Genomic DNA, 6217 nt, shown 5'->3' with positions numbered 1-6217 from the left:
TGAGAAGGGGTCATCGCCTCTCCATATGTCAGTGAGCAGCTGGAGTGCGTGGAGCTCTGCCTGGGGATGGGTTAGTAGCTAACAGAGAGCTTGTGGGTCAGGATTACAGGGACAGCAGGGACAGGTGACATTGTGGTGGGGGTCTGCTGCAGGCCACCTGACTAGGAGGACTGACTGGATGAGGCTCTCTGTAGACAGATAGGAGCAGCCTCTTCAAAAAGAGTATTTTGGCTTTGTCTCAAGTGATAGTGGTAAATTTTTTCCCATTAGAGCTTATATATCTTTTTTTACATCTTTTTAATATTTGTTTCTAGTCTGAATAGCACAAAAATAAATTTACTTCCAATGTTCAGCAAATAAAACAACCCTGAAAAGAATGACACTAGGCCAATTTGTGTTGAGGTTGAGTCTCTTAATTATATGTCACCTGGTCTGAAAATGAAATGGCCAGGAGTAATACAGTGCTTCGCACTGGAATTGGACGTCAGGGGAAGGAAGAAACATTCCCTCAGCATTTGTTGCCTTGGTGTCCATGAGCTAGGACACACCACTGATTTTCACCAAGACCATGTGTCCCAAGGCATCGTCCAAGACATGACCCTCTCATACCACCTCAGTGGGACTGAGAAAGAGAAACTGGAGCTGCCGGGTCTTTGCCCAGACTGATCTGTATAAAGCAGAGTGCTGTACTATATTCGAGGGAGCCATCAATATCTGCATCAGGCTAAATATTCAATGTTTACCACTTGGTCTACTTTATACCTAACCTTGAGAAAGTAATTATGCTGTCATACTCTCTCCCCTTCCTCCAAACATTTGCACCGATTCTGCATGTGACTGCAGCAAACCAGACAGTTCCACTGAGGTGTTTACCCTGTGCTTTTGCATTGCTGTCTGCCCACGCTCTGCTATAGGGCAAAGTCTTCTGTTCTTTGTTGTTGTGGGAGGACATAGAATCATAGAATGTTTTGGGTTGGAAGGGACTTTAAAGACTTTACAACCCAACTGCCCTGCCATGGGCAGGGACACCTCCCACTAGACCAGGTTGCCCAAAGCCCCATCCAGCCTGGCCTTGAACACTTCCAGGGATGGGACATCCACAGTTTCTGGGCAACCTGTGCCAGTGCCTCACCGCATAGCCCAAAAGGGACTTGGAAGTAATCCAGTTTTGTGCTAAGGTGAGGACAGGTGTTATATGGTGGTAATATGAGGACAGGTGGTCTTGTTGGGGTCATGTCTGGGAGTATTTCAAACGCCAGACCTTGGCAGTTCTGGAGTTCTCACAGGCATGTTGGGCCAAGGGCAGGTGATCCAAAGCCAAGGGCAGGGGCTTAAATGGGCAGAGCACTGTTATCTAATAGTGGATGCCCAGTAGATCTCCGAGGAGAGCCTCGAGAACCACAATCACATGTGTTCATGATGGCTTTCACTTTGGGGTAGTAACATATGTGAGATCTTATGTGAGACCTTACATCGCCTTAGAGATGAAAAATAAAAAGTGGATAGGACACTGGCATACCTTAGAGATAACAAAAAAAATCCTGTTCATGGAGTTAGGAAAACAGCATAAGCCCTTGGCTTATTTCAGCAACACCAGATTCTTGCAGAAAATGGATCAATTTAAGTTAATTTTTGTTCAAAGTCTGGTGGTGGTCCACAGGATATGGAAGGTTACACTTCTATTCCTGGAGAAAATGTTCCGGGTTTGTTTCATTTTTGCTTTCTTTGCTGGTGTCTGATGGTGAGCAATTCCTTTTATTAACTCTCAGACAGGCTTTCATTCACACGGCTATGACAACCTGTGAATGTCATGCACATTTCTTTTCCTCTGCAGCAAGCACACTGTCTGGTAACTCTCTGGTACTACTCTACAGTCCCTTATTTTTTCTTCTGTAGCATTAGTTCTCATGCCCAGCAGCTGCCTGTTTATTTCTAGCACTGGAAGGGATTTCAAAATGTCTAAGACCTCATGCCAGAAAGCTGTAAGCCTTTCCCCTACTTGCAATATGAACTTGTACTTTACACATTATGAGGTCAAAAATGGGTCTAGGCTGTGGCAGAATGGACCTCTGTAAAATTGTAATGACAATAGCTCATATTTATATCAATACTAACACTTGGTTTTATCATGTTTTCATTGTAATAGCTTGTGCAGGTGAGTTATCCCAAGCCAGATACAGCTAACATAAGTCTGTTTTTACCAAAACTGCATCCAGAAAAGGAGAATGCAGGCAGAGTCGCAGATTGATTACAAGGCTTGACCTACGTCAGACTGAGTCAATAGTCTTCACAGGATTGGAAAGAGAACCCCATCTGATGATTATCTGGGATCTCACTTATTCCTGAACCCTATCATCCATCATATAAGATGACAAAAGAAGCCATGGCAAGAGCCAAACTGTTCCATACATTTTATGTTCAGCTTTCTGTTCCTTTCCGTTTGGTATTGAGTGAGAATAAATTAATAACATTGCCACATTCAAAATAATACTCATGTAATTGTTTAGGACCTATGGTGATTCCAGAAAGAATTTAACATTCCTGTGTGTCTTTTGTAGTCTATTATGACTCTTGCTTCCTAAGTCTTTCTTTTAATGTTTCCACTTCTGGACCAAAAACATTTCTGAACTTATGAAAAGATTACCCATCTCTCCATGGAAATCATCTTTATTCCCAGTACAACTCTATTAGGTGTTTTAGCAAAGTGGTACATTCAGTGACGGGTTTGCTGAGTTTTTTTTGGTAAACACTGTGAGCTCTAGGACTTGTTCTTTATGTCTTGCTTTTTCAAGTATGTGTAGTGTTCCCAGGAGTAAAACCCTACCTCCACTGGCTTTCGCGTTCATCTGCTTTTCCCCAGCTTGCCAAAGCAGTTCAGTCTGGACCAAAGAATTTCTTTCTTACTTTGATGGTCTGTTTTCACTTAAAGGATAGCTGTGACTGTTTTGATCAAATACAGACAATACAAAAATCTGGGAAAGAACCCACCAGCGTACCTCACAATTGAACCATTATGTCTTTTTCAAGTATGTACTTTTCCTACTTTCAATAATATTTTACTTGTCCTGAAGGGACAGGCTGACTCATCCCATCCACTAGCTGTCCCCAGAAGGAGAACCATCTGAGAAGCCCAGTACAATAAGGATTATACCTAGCTCTCAGCAGCTAAGGTTAGTGAGATTGTAGCTCCTCAAAGTGCTGGATAGAAGAAATATGTTAGGGCAGTACGACAAAGTCAGAACCAGGGAACAAAATTAGAGGTCAAACTTGACTGTACTGATTGTATCCACCAGAATCACACCTGGAGGGTGAAGATAAATGCACCTGGATCTTCAGTGGGAGAGCTCAGAATCCTTTGGGGCCTGGAGCTGTAGCTAAGATGTTGGAGCCAAACTTGGCAAATGCCACATCACACAAATCAAATCTACTGAATCAGTACAGAGCTGCTACAGGGAAAAGAATAGGGGAGTCCTTGACTGCATGCCATCAGCTGGGAAAAACAGATCTAATCCAGAGATGTTTAATGATATGCATCGGATTTTGTCACAGCCGAGTATCTTTGACTGCTTTGCATTTGAGTTGCTTTCATCACTAGTAGGCATTTGTCTGGTATTTCTGGCTTTCTTCTTCTACACAAACAATAAACTCAACATTTGAATGACTGTTAAACTTCTCTGAAATTTTGGTTTAAAAAAAGCAATTGGAATTCAACAAAACTTTGAATTAGAACTCCAGTGAGACAAAAAGTGGGAATTCCTTTTAGTACAAAGTTGCTAAAAGTTTACTTACTAGTTCTGCTACTCCCTTTAGCTTGGTATTAGGGGGATGGTTGGACCAGATGATCTTGAAGGTCTTTTCCAGCCTTAATGATTCTATGATACATTTTGTAGTAGTGTGACTTCAATGAATGTAATCAGGTATATGTTTAACAATAAAGTTTAGATTGAGGAAGACATTCAGTGCAAGGTGATTGTGACCACAATGGTTTGGTTCGCATCCTAATAAATGTCCTGAGGAACCCTTCAGGGAACAATAGCCACAGTAAGTTTATTTCATATCTCTTTAGAAAGCCTGGATCTCCTGAACTGCAATGTAGCTCTTATTCAGGCAGGAGTATAATAACGTAATATTGCCTGCAGACAGAAAACTTTAGTTTATTCAGTTATGAGGGCCTCTGCCTGCTGCCATTGCAAATGCATATGCATCAGAGTTTAGCAGCACAGTAATAAACACTTTTTCTCCTCTGTTTTTGGGCCTCCTCAACAGCTGTTCAGTTTTCTTCAATTTTTGTATCATTTTCTGATTATTTTTGCATTGGACACAGGTTCTAGATTTCCTTTCTTACTTGAGAACTGTGGCAATATTTTTGGAGTCTGCAACACAAGCCTGCAAGGCTTCAAAGAAAACTAGTGTGAGAGCACATTCTGTAGTATCTAGACATGGAGCAGAAAAGACAGAGAGACACTAGATCCCTTATGCCCTCCGCTCTCTGTTGGCAGCTGGAAGACAAGCTGAAGTTCAGTCTCCACTTCTACTGATGCTGCATCCTGTCAACTCCACTGCTGCCAGAATCCCTGGAGAGACAATGGGGATTCGGGCCATAATGTCTTAATGCCTCCAGTATCAAAACCAGAAGGACACACTGTGGTTTAAAAAATGAAATCCAATTTTATAAGCCCATTTTAATACATGAGAACAAGGGACATGGGCATATTTTTGTTTGTTTGGACTTATTCACATTTTAAATGTGATTTCCTGTTGCCAGATCATAAAAAAAATGAGGTCATGTATTCAATGGTAAAATCTGATATAGCTCCATTAATTACAAGGAAACAATTCTATTTCTGCTGCTTGTGGCTATGGCCCATTTAAACAAGCTTCATATGACAGAGACTCTTTGAGCATACCTTGATGCAAGGAAAAGAAATATATATTTGGGATTCGTTGTTTAGCTCTGCATTTACAAAAATGGAATTTATACTGCTTTCATGTACCCTAATACGATTCCATTTAAAAATTAACTGGCTTGATTTTATCCCCCTTCTGCTTGTTTGCAATGTAATATTTCATGTTTATTGGTTATATTCAAAGGTACACAAGTGGTGATTTCTTTTATTACTCCTACATCTCATACCCTCTGAGACTTGATCTGAAACATGTTTATTAAAAGTGACAGCTGGGTACATAAGAACCTGAGCACAAAGAAAACATTATCTACCTTGCTTGGTTGTGTTCCTGGAAGTGTTCTGATTCAGGCTAAGCTGCCTTTTTCAAGTTTTTGTCATCTGAAAATTGGTTATTACACAAATGTGTCTCTGGAAACATTGATAACAGAATTGGTAGAAAAATTCAAAATGAAAAAACACTAGCTAATTTTAAGTCATTTTCAGTCTACAGGTTTTGAAAGGAAGTCATTTAACATATCTGACATGGTTTGCAAACATTTTCATACAAAATGTTCTTTTGTCTTCCTTCTAATATTTCATCTTTTATAAACTTTTTCTCTCCCCATATATCCATTCCATGCTGCTGGAGCAAAGAAAAGAAATAAGGGGAGAAACATTTAAATGCTGCAGTTGAAGTGTTTTAAAAGGAAGGAGAGGATAACATAGAACTTCACACTTTATGTTCTCCCACAACAGAAAAGGCAGAAATTTGAGAGGAAAAATGGAAAAGACACTCTTTTCTTAAAATGTCTTTAGCCAATAATCTACACGTCAATTGTAATCAATTAATGGCATTAATTCCTACTAACAGCACCAATGCCATGCAGGCATAATTTCAGTCTGTCTTCTGTAGAAGCACAACAGGAGGTATCAGAGTGAGGAGGAGGCTACAGCACATCTCTTCCATACAGCCACAGGGCATGGGTCTCAGGAGAAGTAGATGAGCCTGGGGAAAAACAAGCCCCCAGGTAACCCCAGCAGTAGCATTAAGCTCTTACTCACCTGTAACAGTGGTCAGGACGGGTAGATTTGGGGTTGGTGTCACATTCAGCTGAGGGGGGTGTAAAACCATGCTGCAAAACTGTGTGCTCCTTCATCTACAGTCCTGTTTTCCAGTACTAGCAGTTTTGTGGTGAGAGGTTTCTGGTCAAAATGAACACTTTTGAGTAAAAAAATCATTCACGGGAAAAGGGAAATACTGAACCCATGGCCAGCCTGGAGTACAGCAGATGAAGAGGGTCCTCCTGAATCTGAAACAGTACCAGCCCATG

The sequence above is a fragment of the Anser anser genome (assembly GCF_964211835.1).
Source record: "Anser anser genome assembly, chromosome: 1".
NCBI lineage: Eukaryota > Metazoa > Chordata > Aves > Anseriformes > Anatidae > Anser > Anser anser.
The sequence above is the reverse complement of the archived record's forward strand: the minus strand, read 5'-3'. Positions refer to the sequence as shown.